Here is a 23678-nt window from a genome sequence, read left to right on the forward strand (position 1 = left end):
GCACAAAACCACTCTACCTCAAGTGGTTCTTTAGAGGAAATTAGAGCATAATTGTCATTGGGAATCTCTGCCACCCCTTCAAATTTGCCTGATTCAGTCCCCTAACCCTTAACTATCTCCATTAGATTCTTAACAAAAGAAATGTCAAAGTATGGTTTTCTTATGCACAACCTTTCTCTGGTTAAATTAATGGTTAGAGATTTTTTTTTTTGTAAATGAAATTGCAAAATTCAGTTCATTTCAGAAGGAATTTACTTTTAAAAGTCTAATGAACTAGATAAAGCTAGGCTATAATGACACGACAAATTTAGGTTATAATTTCTATATCTTCACATTCCCCTCCATCTAACATCCCTATGCACAGACAAATTCTCTCTGGCTGAATAAGGAACAGAGCTATAAACATATGTTGTATGTTTTAAACAAAAACAATCAAAACAGATAAGGACCAATAAACCCATTCCACAAACTTTACTAATACCCACTAAAACCATAATCTATCACAGGAATGAAAAAAAATTTATCTGTCACATACTACGAACTTATGTATCTCCTGTTTTCCTGGGTGGAGGCAGGGATGAAGTTATCCAAGTTATGATTAGCATAATAGTTCTCAGTACCTTGAATATAAGCTTGCTTTCCAAAAAAAAAAAACCCAATAAATGCTTTCCATCATTTTTAACCTAGTGAGTGTGCCTATTAGAAAACACATCTGCATATATATATGTATGTGTGTGTGTGTGTATATACATTAGAACCTAGCTAAGAAGTATCATTTTATACTTTAATTACTCTTACCGCTGTTAAACTTCTAGGAATTGAGCCCAATACAAATAAGATAAAATATTTTCCTAATGAGTCTCTACGCATAGTAGGGATTTCACTGAAAACTAACTTTAAAAAGCCTTCAGAGCAGATGATCCACAAGAGTGGACACCAATACTCAGATCCCTGGATCAAGGAGAGAGTTTTCAAATACAGATGGCTTCTTTCCAAGTCATTAGTGACTAGCTATAAATTTAATCCTCGTCCCACTTAGGTACTCAAACATTGTTTAATTACAGCTGGCTCATTCTTTTATTAATCAATAAAGAAATAATGATTGTAGGTAGATGATTACTTTCTACTTCATGGTAAGGGAATCCCTATAGCCTCAGGACCACATGGCTGAGCAGGTTATGCAGAATTCTATGAGTAAAATATTCTAAAAGAAATTAGTTGAGATCTTTGCCTACTAAAAGTAGGCTCCATAGTCATACCAAGCCAAGGGTATTATGCTTAGAAGGTCAGTCTAAATGGGGAACTCCTATGATGTGTACAAAATACATCATATGTGAGGGAAAAAATTGGACCATTTTAACCATGGGAATATTTTTCCCAGTGGATCCCTACAGAAACACAATATACATGTCTCATAATAATTTAGCATATATACATTACCCCCCCCCCGAAAAAACTTATGCTTTATTTCTAAGATAAAAGCCATAGTAAATAAATCAATCCTTATTCTGGGTTAATGGGAATAACACATGATATAAACTCCCTGAAAAGGCAGGTTCAAATCACTTAACTTAGGTCGCACTGCTTATGAATAGAACAGGATCCACTCAGTACTATTCCATGACGCTCCTCAACTCTGAAGAGATCTGCTCTAAATAATGAATAATGAGCAAAGTCTTTCATGACAGACTCCCTCAAATCTGGTAACTGAATAAAATTTGCATAACCTCTTTCCATCCTCAAACTTTGACTTAAGGAAATTAGAAAATTTGGCTGCGGAGTTCCCGTTGGGGCTTAGCAGAAATGAACCTGACTAGTACCCATGAGGACATAGGTTCAATCCCTGACCTCACTTAGTGGGTTAAGGATCCAGCACTGCTGTGAGCTATGGTACAGGTGACAGATGCAGCTCAGATCCTGCATTGCTGTGGTTGTGGTGTAGGCCAGCAGCTGCAGCTCTGATTCAACCCCTAGCCTGGGAACTTCCATATGCTGCAGCTACAGCCATAAATTTAAAAAAAAAAGGATAAAAATGGATTTTAAAAACTTTTCTGCTTCAAAGGACACCATCAAGAAAGTTAAAATATTTCTGAGGTATCTCTATACTGCTTTCCACAGTGGTTGTACCAATTTACATTCCCAACAATAGTGAAGGAGGGTACCCTTTTCTCCATGTCCTCTCCAGCATTTGTTATTTGTTGATCTGTTAATGATGGCCATTTGTCAATGATGGTGTGAGGTGGTACCTCATTGGAGTTTTGATTTGTATTTCTCTAACAATTAGTGACGCTGAGCATTTTTTCATGTGCCTGTTGGCCAACCATATATCTTCTTTGGAGAATTGCCTATTTGGGTATTCTGCCCATTTTTAAATTGGGTTGTTTGTTTTTTTGTTGTTGAGTTTTATGTGTTATTTGTATATTTTGGAGATAAGAAAAGTTCTCGTCTGTTGCATTGTTTGCAAAGATCTTATCCCATTCTGTGGGTTGCCTTTGGATTTTAATGGTTTCCTTTGCTGTGCAAAAGCTTTTGAGTTTAATTAGGTCCCACTGGCTTATTTGTATCTTTATTGTCATTATTCTAGGACATGGATCAAACAAGATGTTGCTGTGATTTAGGTCAAAGAGCATTCTGTCTATGTTTTCCTCCAGGAGTTTTATAGCATCTGGCCTTATATTTACGTCTTTAATCCGTTACTAATTTATTTTTGTGTGTGATGTTAGTGTTCTATTTTCATTCTTTTACATGTAGCTTTTCAGTTTTCCCATCACCATTTATTGAAGAGACTATCTTTCTTCCACAGTATGTTCTTGGTTGGGTTTATCTCCGCACATTCTATTCTATTCTAGTGATCTATACTTCTGTTTTTGTACCAGTACCATATTGTTTTGATAACTCTAGCTTTGTGGTATTGTCTGAAGTCAGGAAGCTTGATTCCTCCATTTTCATTTTTCTTTATAAATATTGCTTTGGCTATTTGGAATCTTGTGTTTCCATAAAAATTTTAAAATATTCTATTCTGTTCTAGTTATGTGATTATGATCCAGCAATCCCACTCCTGGGCATATATCCAGACAAAACATTCATTGAAAAGATATATGTACCCCAATGTTCAATGCAGCATTAGTCACAATAGCCAAGACATGGAAACAACCTAAAAGTCCATTGACAGATGAATGGATTAAGAAGATATAGTGCATATATACAATGGATTACTACTCGGCCATAGAAAAGATACACTAATGCCATTTGGAGCAAAAGGGATGGAACTAGAGATTCTCACACTAAGTGAAATAAGCCAGAAAGAAAAAGACAAATACCATATGATATCACTTATTTGTGGAATCTAAAATATGGTACCAATGATCCTATCTAAAAAATAGAAACATTTCATGGCCAAGGAGAGCAGACTTGTGGTTCCCAGGGGGAAGAGGGGAAGGAGTGGGATATACAGGCAGTTTTGGGTTTCTGGATGCAAACTGTTACATCTGGAATGGATGGGCAATGGGGCCCTACTGTTATAGAATAGGGAACTGTGTGTGACTGGGCCACTTTGCTATACAAGAGAAATTGAAAAAACATTGTAAATCAACTACACTTTAATAAAAATAAGTAAGTAAATAAATAAATAAAAAGTTAAAAGATAACCTACAGAATGGGAGGACACCTTTTTTTTTTACTTTTTAAAAATTTGTATTAGAATATAGTTGATTTACAATGTTGTGTTAATTTCTGCTATATAGCAAAGTAACCCAGTCATAAGGCAGAACATATTTTAGAATAATACATCTAATAAAGGCCTTGTTTTAGACTATATAAAGAACTCTTACAACTCAATAATAAAAAGACTAATAACTCAATTTTAAAACTGGAAAGGAACCTGAATGGACATTTCTCTATAGAATAAATACAGATGGCCAATAAAAAGATGCCTAACATTAGTGAAAAAGCAAACAAACAAACAAACAAACACTCCACTAAAAGATACCACTTCACACTCACTAGGACAGGTATAATCAAAAAGATAGAGACTAGCAAATATTGGCAAAGATGTGGAAAAATCAGAACCCTCATACACAGCTATGGAATATAAAATGGTGTGGCAACTTTGGAAAACATTCGGGTAGTTCTTCATAACTGTCTAAATAACCGTATAGGAACCATTTGACCCAATATTTCTACTCCTAAATATTTACCCCAAATAAATGAAAACATATATTGACAAAAAAAACTTATAATGGATAACTTATTCATAATAGCCAAAAGGTGAAAATAATAAATTGATAAATGGATAATTTGAGATATATCCACACAATGTGGTATATACATAAAATGGAATATTATTTGGCCATAAAAATTAATGGCATACTGAAACATATTATAACATGGATAAACCTTGAAAACATCACACTAAGTGAAAGACACCACTTATAGGAGTCTACATGTTACAGGATTCCATTTACATGAAATATCTAGAATATAAAAATATATTGAGAAAGAAATATTAGTGTTTGCCTAAGGTGAGGGTGGATGGAGGACTGAGGACTTGATGGGTAAAGAATACAGGGTTTCTTTGAGTGGTGATGATAACATTGACTGCGATGATGATTATATAACTTGGTGAATTTACTAAAAACTGTTAAATTGTACACTTTAATGAGTGAATTGAATATTGTGTAAACTCTATCTCAATAAATCTGTTACCAAAAAAAATCTGCAGTGTTAGAAATACTTCTGGTCTCTCATAGAGGAACTCATGCTCTACATGGAAAGAAATAATGCACTGATATCCTTGCTTATCTGACACTGACCAGTACTCTACCGTACTCTGTGACAAAGAGATCACTGTCCAGACAACCGCAGGACAACCACACATTACCTAGGCTTCTCACCCTTAGTTTACACGTTTGTTTCCTAGGTGAAAAGATTAGCCAGTTAGAGAATACGAAGTTAACCCCAAGACTTGCATGTGTCCAATAGCTATGCTTGTTCAATACAGCTACAACTAGGCAAATCACATGTTTCTAACCTATTATAAAACCAAGTTAATGATACTGAGTGGGAAAAATCACAAAGTGAATTTATTTACTCAAATCTGTACCTCAAAGGAATGACTGACCAAAAGAAGGACCTTAAAGCAAAAAAAAAAAAAAATTAAATTTTGACCTACATTTCCTTAGCCTGGAAAATCTTTTCATTTTTCAACTAAAGAGAGTGCTTTCCAAGATGGACCATGAATAAAAGGACCTTTCTAGTACCAGCAGTGAATTACTAAGGCATCCAAAAGAACAGATGGTTTCTGTAATTGAATGACAAGAGAATCTCAAAAACGCTAGGCTTATTTGCTATTATTTTACCTGTCATAGGACCAATTAGCCTATGCACACAGAAAATATTAAATAAATATTTGCTGAACTGGAAGGGGAAGAGATTGTGAAACCAATCAAAAACAAAGAAATCTGTATTTTTGTTGGTGGTGTTGTTTCTTTTTCAAAACCTATTGGTTTCTGTCAAATCTAGATTAAACATTATGGAATTGGAACTGAGACTCCCACGTAACAAGCTAAGCTGTAAATACCACATATTGTCTCTTTTCATGGGTCCCTCTCTTTAAAAACTATGGTCCCCTGTATGCAAATAATATTCTTATTTTTCCCCCCCAAAAAATAAGTTTGTTTTAAGTGGGGCAAAATACATTCTTATTTCATTTTAAAATACAATAAGGATATGCTACCTAACTCTATAATTGTTACAGCAGTTTTCAACATTTTTCTATTTAGTAAAACTGATACAAAAATTATTGCAGGAGTTCCCATCATTGCTCAGTGGAAACAAATCTGACTAATATTCATGAGGATGCAAGTTCAATCCCTGGCCTTGCTCAGTGGGTTGAGGATTCAGCATTGCTGTGAGCTATGATGTAGGTCACAGATGCAGCTCGGATCCCACATTGCTACAGCTGTAGCTACAGCTCTGATTCGACCCCTAGCCTGGGAACCTCCATATGCCTCAGGTACGGCCCCAAAAAGATGAAAGAAAGAGAGAGAGGAAGGAAGGAAGGAAGGAAGGAAGGAAGGAAGGAAGGAAGGAAGGAAGGAAGGAAGGAAGGAAGGAAGGAAAGGAGGGAGGGAGGGAGAGAGGGAGGGAGGGAGGGAGAGAGAGAGAGAGAGAGAGAGAGGGAGAGAGAGAGAGAGAAAGAAAGAAAGAAAGAAAGAAAGAAAGAAAGAAAGAAAGAAAGAAAGAAAGAAAGAAAGAAAAAGAAAGAAAGAAAGAAAGAAAGAAAGAAAGAAAGAAAATTATTGGGAAGAATCAGAATTGAAGAAGATGAAACTGGAAAGAGAATAGCATTAGAGAGGATATATTAAATTTAAAATTTTATTTTTGAAAAGAAACTTTAAAACCAAAAACATTGAAGGAAGTATAAGTTTAAAATTGGTTAACAATTGCTTGCCCAAACTCTTTTCTCTTTTTTTGTAAGATTTTTATTCTTTTTATTATAGATTTACTATGTGCTGTCAATTCCTGCTGTATAGGAAAGTAACTCAGTCATATATGTACACACACACACACACACACACACACACACACACACACACACACATTCTGTTTCTCACATTATCCTCCATTAGGCTCCATCACAAGTGACTAGATATAGTTCCCTGTGCTGTACAGCAGGATCTCACTGCTTATCTACTCCAAATGCAATAGTTTGCATCTACTAACCTCTTTTCTTGATGTTGCTGATGATGTTTCAGTCTTTTACTTCTCTTTTTCTTTCCAAATTGCCATTTATGCAGTAATACAATATAGTTCTCTCTTAACAGCCACATACAGTTGGTCACCAATTTCAAATGATGTCTCCTACATGGAAGCCTTCAATTCCAGCCTCACTTCTGCCGTTCTGATTCAGGCTCTCCACACTGGCTTTAATATATATATATATGCACACACACACACATTTACATATACATACAGGTTTAATTTCCCCAACTACTTCCATAATTCAAGGGACTTTACTATTATTAATCAACCATAGACCCAAATAATCTATTTACATAGTAAGTGTTTAATAATTATTTGTTAAATTGGAGGTGAGAGAGACTATGATATCAATTAAACTAAATTTAAAGATGCAGATATAAAAATGTAGAAAATCAGAGTTCCTGTCGTGGCTCAGTGGTTAACAAATCTGACTAGGAACCATGAGGTTGCGGGTTTGATCCCTGCCCTTGCTCAGTGGGTTAACGATCTGGCATTGCCGTGAGCTATGGTGTAGGTCGCAGACGCAGCTCGGATCCCACGTTGCTCTGGCTCTGGCATAGGCTGGCAGCTACAGCTCTGATTAGACCCCTAGCCTGGGAACCTCCACATGCCACGGGAGTGACCCTAGAAAAGGCAAAAAGACAAAAAAATAAATGTAGGAAATCCACTTTTGGCCATCAAGAAGACTGCTCAGGTCCACATATTTCAATATATATTTCCATTACTTAATGCCTGAATATACACTTAGTTACAAATACATTAAATTACTGGGTAGATCAGAATCAGAAGCTTGATCGATTAAAGAAGACTCAGAAATATTTGCAGTACACCAAGCTATTATTTTAGAGTCAGGCAATTAAAAATATCATTTTGGAAAATGAAAAAAATGGAAATTTTGTCTTCATTAATCCAAGCCACCATTCCCCAAGCAATCAAGCAAGCATGCCATAACAATTAACCACTTTTGTTTCACCCAATTAATAACTACAACAAATATTAATCACACTAATGACAGAACATACAGTTCAAAAGCTAACCAAAACTAGTATAAGCAAGTGGGCAAGCATTTGTTTGTTTAAATTTGCTTAGGAAGATGGCTCTGTGGTGCAATGGATAGCTCACTGGACTTCTAAATTTTATTAAGTGGTGGTTACTTATGGCCCCTACCCTTAGGCTTTAGAGTCAAAATCTTTAGCTTCAAATGACTTCTCTACCACTTAGTAGCTCTGTGGTCTTGAGCAAGTATTGAGTTTGTTTTTTGTTTGCTGTTTGTCTCTTTGTTGTCTTTTTAGGGCCACACCTACAACACATGGAAGATCCCAGGCCAGGGATTGAATCAGAGCTATAGTCACCAGTCTGCACCAGAGCCTCAGCAATGCGGGATCCAAGTTGTGTCTGTGACCTACACCACATCTCACACACAGCAAGGGCTGGATCCTTAACCACTGAGCAAGGCCAGGGATCGAACCCATTTCTTCACGAATATTAGCAGGGTTTGTTACCACTGAGCCATGATGGGAACTCATATTTGTTTGTTTGTTTAACTCCACTAAATTTTAGTTATCTCATGTAAGAATCAATGATAAAATTATATACACAGTTGACCCTTGAACAAGGCAGGGGTTTGGGGCACTGGCCCCCCAGACAGTTGAAAATCCACATATTACAGTCATCCACCCCACCTTTATTGCCGTTATGCAGATTCAACCAACCATGGATACTGTAGTGCTACGGTACATATTTATTGAAAAAAAATCACATAGAAGTGGGCTTACATAGTTCAAACCCTTGTTGTTCAAGGTTTGAACAAGGGTAGTTGTGAAGATTCAATGAGTAAATTTGAGTATCTGGATCAAAGAGGGCTTCAGCAAACGGTAATATTTTTTTATTAAAACTTGTTACTTGTTTCATTATATGCTTTTGCATTCCAACTTTACTTCTTCCTTGAATGTCATGTGGATTCTACCCAAATTGCCATTGTAAAATATAAACTTCAAGCCAGTACACTGGTCTCTGGAGAATCCTTTCACCACAGATAGGATTATTACTGCTTGGAGAATCAGATACATCAATATAAAATTGTAATACCAAACACAGTATTGAGAAGAAAAAAAAAGCAATAGAAATGGATTGTTATTTTAAGTAGCTTAATAGTTAAGGGAAGAAGCTTGAAGGAGAAAAACTTTAAGGGGAAACTGTGTTAGGGTAAAGGTACTTTAGTCAGAGAGAAAAAGAAGAAAACTGAGTGTCAGTTGGAAAGAAGGGGAGATTATAAGAGAGGAGAAAGAAATTAAAGGTGAAATAGAGGAAATGACTGATATAGAAGCTTTCAGAAAACACAAGAATGAATGGAATCAAAAGAATGGATGAATGGATCAATCCTAGAAAGAAGGATTCCATCTTCCCAGAAATGAGAAAAAAGAGCTAATAGGTGAAGCTATGGGGAAAACATTAGTTAGAGAAAGAAACTGAAGAACTAATTTGCAAGATAAAAATATGGGACACTTAGTTAAATTTGAATTCAGATAAATGGTTTCAGGAAATGGTAATAATTTTTAGTATAAGTAGCTTATATAAGCACCATAATTAGTATAAGTACCATAATTTTTAGTATAAATAGCCTCCAAATGTTGCATGGGAAATACCTGTCTTAAAAAAAAAAATGACTGATTCTTTATCTAAAGTTCAGATTTAACTGGGTTCCTGAATTTTTCTTGCTGAATCTAACAACTCTACAAGGGAGGTCACTGTTTATGATTGCTTTACATTCAGGGAAGCCAGCTATATGAAAAGCTATGCAGAATAAAGACTGTTGAAGACATGGAGACGTGAGAATGGAAAAGAAAGCAATAGCCATAAGGAAAGGCTTAGTGATCCACTCAGGATGGAATTTTTAAACAGCTAAGTGAGAGACGCTGATTTGTTAAACCAAATGTTCATCTTCTCTGGTGTTAAGGAATTAGTTCAAATCTTGAAGGATCTTTGCAGTTTCACCTTCCAGTAGGTCAATATCTAGCATTATTCTGAATTCTTGTTCTCTGAATTTAATTTCTCTTAATGCGCTGTTATGGTCTGCCTGGAAAAGTTCCTTTCTTAGCAGGTGGCCACTCTTTCTTAGCCACCTACTTGATTCTTGAAGGTTAACAACTGCTAGACTGGCTCCTTTCAAGCATCTCTTGGAAATGCTGATAAATGTTCCCCCCTTCATCATTATCTGTTGCATCACACATTCTGAAAGCCCAAGGTTTTCAAAATCATACTCCCTCACACCTCCCTCTCTAGAATCAACACCTAGATTTCTGGTCAACAGAATTTGTTTCTTCAATATTTGCTGACTGACTACCCAGTCACCATACCACAGGGTGTCAAACCACCAGTCAGAAATATCTGTGTCATATTTAAATATTGCATTTAACCTCAAAGAAGATATATTTAATAGATAAATTTCCAGAAACTGTAGATGCAGAATGAAGAGATTCACTGAAACTCTCAAATCACATTATAGATCAATCTCCTTGATGTAACAACTTGTCATGCAGCACTATAACTATAAATGAATTACCTGGTAAAGGAAACCTAAAGAGGTTAAATTCTGAGAAGAATTTCTTAGATTTGGTCTTCCAAGAGCACCTGGTTCAATCTATCTAAGGGTCCATTTTTTTTCTTGATACCTTCTGGTAATTTTCTATTACTGTTTATGGTACTCAATCCCATAATATATAATTGAACACTATTTATGATGCATTAACCCTCTCTTTAGATTAGGAGAAAGTGGTGATTCACCAGAAAGAAAAATTAGACTTTTATGAAATCAGATTTTTTTAAAAATCATAAATTTTCAAGCCATTTTAACACTGTCCTTGGAATCTTTACACTTTAACTGAAGGCCAAACTCAGAAGCAAGCAGTTAAAGAATTCATTTTTTAGAATGCAGTTTAAATTTTGGAATGCATTTTTAATGGAGTCAAAACTCCATTTCCTCAAGATTTTTAAGAGAAAATAATTACATACAAAAAAACACATGCCAATTTAAAATATATAAGACATTAGCTGTAACTTTTTTTGGCCACACCCCTGGCCTGTGGAAGTTCAGAGGCCAGTGACCAAACCCGTACCACAGCAGTGACCTAAGCCACAGCAGTGACAAGGCTGGATCTTTAACCTACTGAGCTGCATGGGAGCTTCAAAACATTAGCTATAACATTTAAAATCAGAACCTTAAGAAATATGTGTGAAGGGCACCATGGAGTAGAACCATGCATCCGTACCCATGAAGAGTGGTGTTTCTCCAGTACATTTATGTGCCCTGCCAATGACATTTTCCCAACTTGAGGGAAACAATCATTTAAAAACATATTTTTTTTTTGTCTTTTTGCTATTTCTTTGGGCTACTCCCGCAGCATATGGAGGTTCCCAGGCTAGGGGTCTAATTGGAGCTGTAGCCACTGGCCTATGCCAGAGCCAAAGCAACGCGGGATCCGAGTCGCATCTGCAACCTACACCACAGCTCACGGCAACACCGGATCCCCAACCCACTGAGCAAGGGCAGGGACCGAACCCGCAACCTCATGGCTCCTAGTCGGATTCATTAACCACTGCGCAACGATGGGAACTCCATGTAAAAACATATTTTCAATTTCAAGTTATGTTTTCTTGTGCATGTGTGTGAGAGAGAAAGAGACCTAGAGATAGATAACATGAGAGAGAAACAGAGAAAGGATGTGATATCTGCTTTTATGCATATATACTAGATTATATGTTAACATGAATTTATATCTGTATTTAAGTAAAACGAACTATTAAAGCATTTCCTGTTTCTCTGCAGAGAGTTTCAAGAGCTCCAAGATCTCTGCAGGAGAAGCACTTGCAAAAAAACTGGAAAAAGCATATTCAGGTACTAGGAACCTGGGTTTTACTCCCAGGTGTGACATTATTTCATTATGTAGCCTGAAGTAAGTTAATTTATGTCTATGGACCTCAAATTCCTCAAATATAAAATAAGAACTTGGGTTAAATCTGTGAATTGTAAACATTTTTTAATTGAAGAAAGCTACAGTAAAACAAAATCTTAACCAAGAAATAAAAACAAATATGATAAAAGCAAAACATCTCTGATTAAATCGTGATGATGAAAGGGAAGAACCCAAAATCACCCTCTAACTTTCTCTTGATGCTTAACTCCTAACTCCCAGGAAACCTCACATAACTTTATCATTATATATTATTTATTCCTTTTTTAACCATAGGGCTAAATAAACTCTTAAATTGTCTCCATTTTTAACAAGATGTTATTGTATTAACTGCAAATGTATTATACTAAAGATACTACATGATACTCTATTGAGTTAATATAAATTTAATAATATTGGCTTCAGGACTCAATGTTGGGGCTAAAATAAAGCACCAGAGATGACTTACAGTGGAAGAGCTGAATACAGTAAAGGGGAAATTTGAGTTGATTATATATAATGGATAGGTATACACAGCAAATTAAGTTTAGGTAAAGCAAAAACTTTGTCAAGCAAAGGCCATGAGGAAGCATCATGAGAAAAAGCAGGCTTACTCCTAACACTCGCAAGGCACAGATGAGACTATAAATGTAGGCCCACATACCACATGTCTGAGTATTTAAGCATTATGAATCAACATTTTAAGTTAAAATTATAAAAATAGTTATTTTCCCCCACAGGTGAGAATTTTCTCAACAAATGCATAAAATGGCAGTAATTTTTAATAACATGCACGTCAGTGGTGATCAATAACTGTGACCTTCTGACTGCAGCCTCCTCAATCCTCATTCCTACAAATCTGTCTACATTCATGAATCCCTAACTCTTATATAAAACCCCTTAATTCCCATATTATTAGAGAGGCTATGCTTTCCTGATTGAATCTAGATAGACAGGCTGTTGATATAAAAAATGTTCTAGGATAACAGAATCTAAAGACAAGACCTCGAATTGGTTCTTTGATTGTTTAAACTTAACGATAGCAATGACACAACAATGACAACTGAAAGGACTCACAAGATTCTTCAGTGAACACTCACCTAAAGTATAGGAAAAGACAAAGTAGGAGGAAGAAAACAAGCACAGGGGCTGAGAGACTTCCAGGGACAGTTTCCCAGTTCCTTTCTCAGCAGCACTGGATGAACCTCATTTCTGGATTATGAACCACCACAGTGATTTGCCTATGTCTGAGGATTTTAGTTTCAGGAGAGCTTAGGCAAGAGTTTCCAAAGGGGTCTTCTACACCCTAATCATCAATGGCTATGGACCTGGCTATCCCAGAGGTAAGTCATCAATAAGCATATCCCTAAAAAGTGTAATCAATCTGACCCTGGTCTCCACCAAGAGAATTTTGAAATGTAAATAATACATTAAAAATCACTGGTTAGCCTACCTGATCTTATCTTGCCTAAATGTCAATAAAAGACTTGTAGTTTCCAGAGATAAAGATACTTGTCCAGTCTAGCTGTAAGATAATTCTATCTTACAAAGACACATTGGCACGAAAAAATAAGACATTGGTAGTCCATCACAAGGAGTGGGAAAACCAATAGAAATACTGCATTTCTGGAGGGAATGCAGAGATTAATGTCACTATCAAGGACTTTAAAGATCTGGGAGAGGTTGTACCTATCACAATCCCATTCAACTCAGCAATTTGGTCTATGCAGAAGACAGATGCATCTTGGAGAATTACAGTAGTTTATCATGAATTAATCCAATGGTAGCTGCCATTGCAGCAAATCAATACAACCTCTATTATCTGTGTAGCTACCTAGCTCATTCTCCTCTCTTTCTCTCTCTCTTTCTCCCTCCCTCCCTCCCTCCCTCCCTTTTTCCAGGAATATATTAACTCTCCAGCTGACTGTTTTAATCTAGACTATGAAGAACCTGATTATCTCATTCCACAGATCATAACAACAGTTCAACGCACTGAATGTTTCTGACCTGGTAAACAGAAAGTAATGAATACTCTACATCAGTATTATTCCAAGTATAGTCTGCATACCGATGGAGATTTGAAAACTGTATGTTGCTAATTTGCAGTGAGTAGAGTATATAAAAACAAAGCATTTAGAAGTTTTATAGCAATTTGACAGCATAATATTATACCTGTTGAACCTAATATTTTAAAAATTAAACTTTTACATTCTATGTCTTTATAATTTTTTAGTAATTCATTTTTAGTATATTTTATAAAAGTAGCAGTCTGAAGTAGACTGCAAATTTAAAAAGAAAAAAAAAACCCTACATACAACAGATACTTTTGGAAGTATTACTCAAAAACAGCAATCAACAAACTACTAGGAACCTGTTTGTGCACAGTGCATGTGTTAAGAATGTTTTGGGATTTTTTTCCACATTTTTAAATGATTGTAAAAAACCAAACCAAACAAATGGAAAAAAAAGAACATGTGAAAGAGAGTGTTATATGATCTGCAAAGCCTAAAATATTTACTGTTTGGCCCTTTACAGAAAAAAATTTCCAACACCTACCCTAGACACCTTGGTAAAACACATGTGTGACAAGGCATAAGAAATAAACTCCTTAATGATTTAGGGTTCTATAACTTCAGTAAGGTCTCTAGGGTTCCAGAGCACATCAATATATCTGCTGTGAGGTTAAGGACAAGTTTGCACATCTGGCATCTGCTACTACCAAGGCCTAATGGGTATCTGAGTTTTGAAGGCAACAAAACTGGTGGTCAGATCTGGTCATGAAGGTTTGCTTGGACACATTTACTAAGTAACTTGTAAGATTTCTAGTTCTTAGTAGAGCCCAAAGAGCAGGCTCTGCTCTTGTTCCACACTGCTTTGTAAGCCTCTCTGCTACTTGTGCCATATGATGCAGCAGCTTCAGTGGAACATAAAGAATCTGTTACAGGGATGGTACATGGGGCCTTTGGCACCCTACTAATGAATCATCATGCAGACTCTGAGATTCTATAGTAAGTTATATTCTTTTCTGCAGAAAACCATTCTCCTATACACTAGTCCATGAATAACTGACCTTGAGCCATAGAATTACTATGACCATGTGAACCACCAGGCCATAAAGACTGATAAGGGAGACACAAGTGCATTATCAAGCGGGAGTGGGCACGAGAAGGAAGGCACACATAAGCTGCCACAAGCTAGTGATTTAGATTCTCATGGTTATCTACTCAGGCTGTACTGCCTCTTCTCCCTCATCTCATATCATGGCCTCATGAAGACTCCCCTATGGCTACTTCACTGAGAAGGGAAAATAGTTGGGCCTGGTTTATAAATGGTTCCAGAAGATAATCTAAAACTTATCTGGAAAGAGATGGCAGTAGTAGTACTGAAGGGGAGATATTTAGGGAATATTCTCCTTGCAGGTAGAATTTTAAGCAGTTAGAAAGTTTAAGTTAGGTATGCCCCAAAGATAAGATTGCCTGGAAAACAAGAGTATAAATCTATACTTAGCTGTATGTAATTACTAACAATTTAGCTTAGTGACCAGAGATTTGAAAAGAATAAGATTCAAAAACTGGAAAAGCTGCTCAGGAGAAGAGGTATGTGGATGGATCTTTCAGAATGGGCACAAAGTATGGGAGATACGTGTGTGTCATGTAATGATACAAGAGTAAACATAGCAGAGGAGACACTTAACAATTATAAGGGCAACAAGTTCCATTCTGTGAATATCAAGCACGTTAGAGATTATGCATGGGCTCAGAAATATGAGTTTTCATTGCTCACTGCTGATAAGGCTACATCCACTGCTAAAGGAGCAATTTATCAGCAATATAGATACTAATTCTAAATCCCCACTAGGCAAAAAAACCATGATACACTTGCTTAGGGCAAAGGGGATTATGGATATTGGAAGCAGAATGTTACAAATACCAACAATAGCCATGAGATAAGTTACAGAAAAAAGGGATTGTAATTGTCCATATTTTCTTTATTCTTTGATATGTATACATTTGCGTAAATGAAGCTTCACTGCTATTCTCCATAATGACAATTAAAAAATGTTCATGGTGGCCATTTCTAAATTTTAGTATTCAACTCGTAACTATCAGAAATGAATAAAGTGGCATATGATCATTTCTGCCTTCCGTTTTGGGAAAATTAATGTGTCTGCACTTGAACTAAAGTTAATTGCATCATATTAGTTGGAAGCAAGACATTGTATTTGTCTTTATTCAGAAATTAAATAAATAAGGAGAAAGGTTACATATGGATGTCGGGTTGATAAAGGGGGTGAACTGTGTTGAACTGCAAGTTGTCAGCTCAGCACTGCCCCTTTCCCCCTCCTATTCAATGCAGAGGAGTAACCAGGAACTACACGTTTCAGGATCCTCTACTTTGTATGGTTCTGGGTTGGAGATTATCAATAAGAAAAATCCCCATGATATTTTGCAGGCAGAATGGAGAAGAAATTGTTATTCTGGGGAGTTGATGGACACCAGACTCAGGGGTAAATGGAGGATATTCTGACTTTTCAGGCAGGCATTCCAAGTGCACCTACTTTTTGTGATAGCCTGCTAGGTGGTAGGAAATTTTCCAGAGTTACTCACTTGCAGCAATTTCTCGGCAATCCTTTAAAAATCACATGCTTTAGAGCCTCCAGCTGAGGTCCTTAGTGATTATTTCCCTGACCTTCCAGCTACAGTTTTTGAACATTCACTCTCAGCCCCCCCTACAATCATGGAAACCCAAATTCCTTTCATTGATATTTTTCCCATAATACCTAGAGTGGTTCTGTTTTCCTGGTCAAATAATTTGCCTTTCTTTTCATCTATGTGAGTTTGCCACTCAAATTCTCTCAGATTTCCAAAGCACAGTCCATCTGTGACTCTGGCAGCAGCATTTGGATACAGCTACCTTTTATTTTGAAAATATAAGTCAAGATGTAGAGAAGTGCTTTCCTGAGGACTGAATGATCTGATTATGAGAATGAATACTCATGGTTTCAGACTGCATTGTTCTAGAATGAGTCCTGGATCCCAGATGACAGGAAAAAACAAAACAAAACAAAACAAAACATGTCCTTAAACAAATGTATTCTGTGTGTGTTTATATGATACACAGGGCTTTCTAAAGTTCAGGCCTTGCCCCAATCTGAAGGCAGATCTAAGAACAAGCGTTACCCACAAAAAGTAATGAAGGGACCCTGAACAGATGCTATATCTTTTGGGCTATATGTTGCCAACTGTCACAGTCAGAAACTAGGATGCCTTGTGTACGTATTTATGTAAATCCACTGAAATACATAGAGTGATTCATTCATGTTCCATAAATAAAAGCAACATACATGAAGTTAGTCACAAGAGCACTAGGTCACACTCTCTATTACTCAAATCAAAGGCCCAGAGAAACATGCTATATACCCTCAGAGTGATTCAATGGAGGTTAAATTGTTCTAAGACTTTCAGAATTATACATCAGAAATGTTTACGATAAACATACTCAAAACAGCCAACAGAGACACCAACCAAGTGCCGTATAGGCTGCAGTGCATTGGTTGGACACTTCCCACTGAATCAGAGTTATCTAAGCCCATATAGAAGACATCAATTGCTGTCCCAGCATTAAAGAAGATTTCAGGCTCATTTTAATCCTAAGATTAAAGGGATAGAAAAGATGCTGAAAGATCTTTAAGTTCATCAAGATTAGACATAAATTGCTCCAAGGAGAACAAAATTCAATCTCTTTAGAATCTCTAGGGAAGGGATATTCAACTTCCTCTGCTACCATTCTCACTGTGGGGATGTGACTAACCTAAATCAATTCTGTTGCTATTTCCTATTCTTTGTTCCCTAGTAGACAAGGACAGCATATATCTTCTTTGTCAATGAATGCTTTGAGATGGATTTATTTATATGATGTAAAATACATATGTGATCCTGAAGCCTAGGTTCATTTCTTCCACAATCAGTTTATGAGCACCTCCTAAGTTATTACTATTGCTGTGCTAGACATTGGGAAACAGAAAGAAACAAAAGGAGCTCATGATCTAAGCACTGCCTCTAACTTTTGTAGGTCTTTATGCTTTATAAAATGCTTTCAGTCTCTTGATAATATCCGAACCTTATAAAATCATCTAATACTTTCCATGATTATTCTATCAGTAATGTGACCCAAGATATACCAAAGAAATGAGGGATTTTGAATGTTAACCCATATCTTTCAATTATTTGTTCATGGCTCTTTTTATTATGCCTGTTTTATGAAATTTTTTATCTATAAAAGCCTTTCGTCAAATGAAAACTGAAGCAATAGCCCAGTATATTTAAGATCCAAGTCTGGGCCCCATTGCTGCATTTAGTCAAAAAAGGTATCAGTCTTGCCGCCCAAAATATTCATCCTTCACAGTCATTATAAAAAAAAGCATACTCATCCTAAGTTCAGTTACTATTACAAGTTCTTTAAACATTTCATTGGAAAATGAAGGAGAGGGTGCAGATCATTTACTATAACTTAGTAAAGAATTATATTAATTTCCCCACATTTTCTGATGTCCACTTAGCCAATCAGTGGTCTTTTCTGTCACTTGTTTACCATTTCCCCCTTGCTTTCCTTTAGCTTTTTCTGCCTTGACAGGGAACATGGACACAGCCTGCTCTAAAATTCCCACTGCACACAGGTGATCTTCACTAGTCTGTACAACTATCCTGAAAGGTGTAGTTAATTTTCAATTTTGACCCAAGTACTTTAATTAGAAGTTATGTGATTGTGAATAACACAAAATAGCCTCAAACTTTAACCAAAATAGGAGTTATGACCAATTTACTTCCATAGAATACTAAATCAGGTATCCTCTGCAAAACAATTTTATCTGCTTCTTCTAGTAGAATAAGATGTCCCATGGGAACCAGAGAGCACTTTAAATACCCACCAGAGATAGATAACAATTCCCACATCCTGAGAGAAAATCTGGATGACTCAGCAAATGCCAGCCATGTCAGATGTCCATTAAATGATGGGCAAAATCACATAACCCATTCTATCTCCAGAAGAGGTGGGGCAGATACACTTTTAAGAAGGGGCCTTGAACAAGCACATGACAAAATTCTCAACATCACTGATTATTGGAGAAATGCAAATCAAACCTACCATGAGATACCACCTCACACCAGTCAGAATGGCCATCATTGATAAGTCCACAGATAACAAATGCTGGAAGGGGTGTGGAGAAATGGAAACCCTCCTGCACTGTTGGTGGGAATGTAAGCTGGTACAACCGCTATGGAGAGCAGTTTGGAGATACCTTAGAAATCTATACATAGAACTACCACATGACCCAGCAATCTCACTCTTGGGCATATATCTGGATAAAATTTTCCCTAAAAATGACACATGCACCCACATGATCATTGCAGCTCTATTCACAATAGCCAAGACATGGAAACAACCCAAATGTCCATCGACAGATGATGGGATTAGGAACAAGTGGTGTATATATACACAATGGAATACTACTTATCCATAAAAAGAATGAAATAATGCCATTTGCAGCAACATGGATGGAACTAGACACTCTCATACCGAGTGAAGTAAGTCAGAAAGAGAAAGACAAATTCCACATGATATCACTTATACTTGGTATCTAATATAAGGCACAAATGAATCTTTCCACAGAAAAGAAACTCATGGACTTGGAGAATAGACTTGTGGTTGCCAAAGGGGAGGGGGAGGGAGTGGGGTGGTTGGGGAGCTTGGGGTTAATAGATACAGACTATTGCCTTTGGAATGGATTAGCAGTGAGATCCTGCTGTTTAGCACGGGGAGCTATGTCTAGTCACTTATGATGGAGCATGATAATGTGTGAAAATAGAATGTGTACATGTATGTGTAACTGGGTCACCATGTTGTACAGTAGAAAGAAAAATTGTATTGGGGAAATAACTATTAAAAATAATTTTAAAAAGAAGGGGCATTTGATGCAAATTGTTATTGCTAAACATATGTGTAAGTCATCATTTAAAGTCTATATTTCTGAATTCAAGGTCAATGTTTTTTGTTTGTTTCTTTTTTGCTTTTTAGGGCTGTGCCTACAGCATGTGGAAGTTCCTGGGCTAGGGGTCAAATTGGAGCTACATCTGCAGGCCTACACCACAGCTATAGCAATGCTGGATCCAAGCCATGTCTAGCGATCTCCACCACAGCTCATGGGAATGCCAGATCATTAATCCACTGAACAAGGCCAGGGAATGAACCTGCATCCTCATGGATACTGGTCGGATTCATTTCTGTTGAGCCACAAGGGGAACTCCAAGGTCAATATTTATACATTTAGTCAATAAGCTCTTTAGTCAACAAATATAAGTTTTTGCTCTATAGAAGACTTCTCTACAGAGAAGAAACAAAACCCAAATATGTAGCCTGACCAAAGAGAATCTGTCCAGTAGAGAGTAAAGCATATATACAAATAAGATAGACTCTAGTGTTTCTCTAATAAGGATCTGTTGGTGTATTTCCTATGACTCCTTAATGTTCTTTAGGGTAGTGTTTAAATATAGTCTTTGTATTTTGTTGGGAGTTTAAAAATACATCCTATATGATTACCTAAATAAAGCTCTAATTAACCATGATTTGGCACAAATTTTCATGCTTAAGTCTATTTAATATTTACGTGTAAGGTGTGAAATAACCACCTAACTGTTAAGTAAGTCTTTCTTATGTTAGAATCTGCAGATATATTTGGGGAACTTGAAGTTATCATTTAAAGTCATCATTTAAAGTCTTCATTTAAAGTCTATATTTCTGAATTCAAGGTCAATGTTTTTTGTTTGTTTCTTTTTTGCTTTTTAGGGCTGCGCCTACAGCATGTGGAAGTTCCTGTGCTAGGGGAAAAAAGTTAAAGAAAGCACTGATATAAGAAAAAAGTTGAAAAGGCATTGTAATTTATCAAACCCCTCCTATGAGAAACATATTTTTAGAAATATTTTATAAAATTTCACACTTAATCACTGAAAGCTGGCATTATTTCATTGTGTAGAGGAAAACTGAAGCCTATAAAAGCTAAGCAGTTGGCGCAAACATCACAGTGATGGCCAAGTTAAAGCCGTAACACTAATCTGAGTATGTCTCATCTACATCCTTTCTTCCACATCAGGTTGACTGAGCAGAGCAAGCAGTTATGTACTCTATACTCACATTTATGGCATTTAGGAAGTTAGGATATAATTTTGAAAAAATCAGAGAGGCTAAAAAACATGATCTACATATAGTAACATAAAATATTTTAATCCAGTAAATGTAGCAGGCATGGAAGTAGGGTTGCCAGATTAAGCAAATAAAAATACCCAGTTAAACTTCAATTTCATATAAATAATGAATAATTTTTATAGTATGAGTACTTCCCATGCAGTATTGGGGATATATTCATACTAACAAGTTACTCATTGTTTTTTTTTTTTTTTTTTTTTTTTTTTTTGTCTTTTTGTTATTTCTTGGGCCGCTCCCGTGGCATATGGAGGTTCCCAGGCTAGGGGTCCAAATGGAGCTGTAGCCGCTGGCCTACACCAGAGCCACAGCAACGCGGGATCCGAGCCGCGTCTGCAACCTACACCACAGCTCATGGCAACGCCGGATCGTTAACCCACTGAGCAAGGGCAGGGACCAAACCCGCAACCTCATGGTTCCTAGTCGGATTCGTTAACCACTGCGCCACAATGGGGACTCCTCATTGTTATCTTAAATTCAAATTAACTGGGTATCCTGTATATTATCTGGCAGCCTTCCATAAAAGGAAGTAGTTGGCTAAAACAGGTAAGATAGGGAGCTATAGAAATAAATGGAGCCAAGGGCTGTCAACTAAGATTAGATTTTATTCTCCAGGCATAGGGGAATCATTTGGGGTTCCTGAGAAATACAGCAATATGATTGGATTTGCGCTTCAAGATTAATCTGGGTGAGAAAGGAAGAGTTGGAGGTAGAAATTCAGAGGAGAGGTATGAGGGCCTGAATTGTGTTAGCTGTTAGCTGCAGTCAGATAAAGGTACCAAGGCAGATTTGAGTGGTATAACTGAGGTAGCATCATCAAATCAGGTAATCTCAATTTGGCTAGTGAAATTTGCCTACCTGGACTTGTAGAACTAACAAACACCTTTGAAAAAAATATGTACCATTTTCAATAATTCTATTTATTTTTATTTCCCCAATACATTTTTTTCTACTGTACTGTACTGACCCAGTTACACACACATGTATACTTTCTTTTTTCTCACATTATCACGCTCCATCATAAAACAACTATTGAAATGCGTCTTGAACTCTTTCCTGGACGCTAGGGTGACATTTTCTTCAGAAGCTATGTAAACAGCTGAAGCTCAATCTGGAGTGCCTCTGCTGAGTTCATGGAGTAGTTTTTCATCATGACAGTGAACCCAGAGCATACACTCAAGAGGTATATGATGAATTAAGGACAGCTTTGAGCTGCCGGTGGGGATGAAAAACAGAAGACTGCAGACTGCAACATACTAGAGACAAGCCTTACCTTTTGGTTGTATTTTTTATCAAGCGTGAAGTTTATCTTTTGCCTCAGGACCGCAAAGTTTTCCCATGGGCACAGTACTTTATGGTCACAATGTAGGTACTCTAAGGAGGTTATCTTAGTCAATCATCAGGCCCAGCCTCCAGTTGTCCCATAAGTATCATCTAGATACTCATATACTCTGAAAAAGAGAACAGAATATGTTGGCAATGCTAGAATTTTCTAACCAGTTTTCTTAAACTTATTCAGTTAATATTTAGTGCATACCTCCAATGCTCTAGAACAGTTAGCAAACAAAATCTCATAGACCAAATCTGTCCTGTTTTTATAAATAAAATTTTACTAGAACATAGTCATACTCTTTGTTTAACTGCTTTCAAATTTCAATTGCAAAAAGAGATTCCATGCAGGGTCAGCAAACTTTCCTAAATAGACAGATAATAAATCTGAGGTTTTGTGGAGTCATTTGGTCTCTCTCAACAACTACTCTACTGTGCACTGTCAAGCAAAAGCATCCATAGACAATACGTAAGTGAATATCCATAGCTACACTCTCCTACAGTTTTATTTTCAAAAGCAGGAGAACAACCTACACCCACAAGTGGTCACTCTTTGGTGCAGACCATAGACTATCTCTGGAAAAAGCAAAAATTTCTCCAGGTAAGTAACAAACAGTGGCTCAGTATTTTTATTTCTCTCTACTACTACTATAGACACAGAGGTTTAATAAAACATATTTTGTTTCTTTTTGTTTATACATATGATGACTTATCTATCTTGGATAATGCAATTTCAACAGATTATAATTAAATCTTTTCTTTCTTTCTTTCTTTTTTTTTTTTTTTTTTTTTTTTGCTATTTCTTTGGGCCGCTTCCGTGGCACATGGAGGTTTCCAGGCTAGGGGTCCAATCAGAGCTGTAGCCGCTGGCCTACGCCAAAGCCACAGCAATGCGGGATCCAAGCCGCGTCTGCGACCTACACCGCAGCTCACGGCCACGCCAGATCCTTAACCCACTGAGCAAGGGCAGGGACTGAACCCGCAACCTCATGCTTCCTAGTTGGATTCATTAACTACTGCGCCAAGACGGGAACTCCCATAATTAAATCTTAAGTTCATGTCATTCTATTTTTTCTCAAATATCTGTTTTATTAGTATGTTTGCTGCAAAAGGAAATTATTTTATAGAACTCACACATTCATTTGACTACAGATGTTTTACGGTATTTGTTTTTATTTCAACATTTGCTTGGGTAAATTGAGTTTCTTACTAGGTTTGGGTGTAGGTTCTGCCATTTTATGACCAATTGCTAGTAGTTAGAAAGGAAAACATATTAGCATTTAAAAGGTACAGTATGAATTTACCAATTGCTACATGTGGGTGATATCCGTTATACATGGACTAATAGTTTAAATAATTTAAAATATACAAACAACACAT

General features: G+C 36.6%; 1 long non-coding RNA gene across 1 annotated transcript in view; it reads right to left on the reverse strand.

The window, feature by feature from the left end:
* Positions 1-23678, reverse strand: part of LOC110260035 (uncharacterized) — a 1001533-nt gene that overhangs the window by 810312 nt on the left and 167543 nt on the right. Inside the window, exon 3 of the long non-coding RNA XR_014842312.1 lies at positions 22243-22420. This is a non-coding gene — a long non-coding RNA (uncharacterized LOC110260035). The remainder of the gene's footprint in view (positions 1-22242; positions 22421-23678) is intronic.

This window comes from Sus scrofa, chromosome 3 (assembly GCF_054392235.1).
Source record: "Sus scrofa isolate SSC_HxYL_T2T_F1_AM1 chromosome 3, Sscrofa_HxYL_maternal_Yorkshire_Landrace_v2.0, whole genome shotgun sequence".
NCBI lineage: Eukaryota > Metazoa > Chordata > Mammalia > Artiodactyla > Suidae > Sus > Sus scrofa.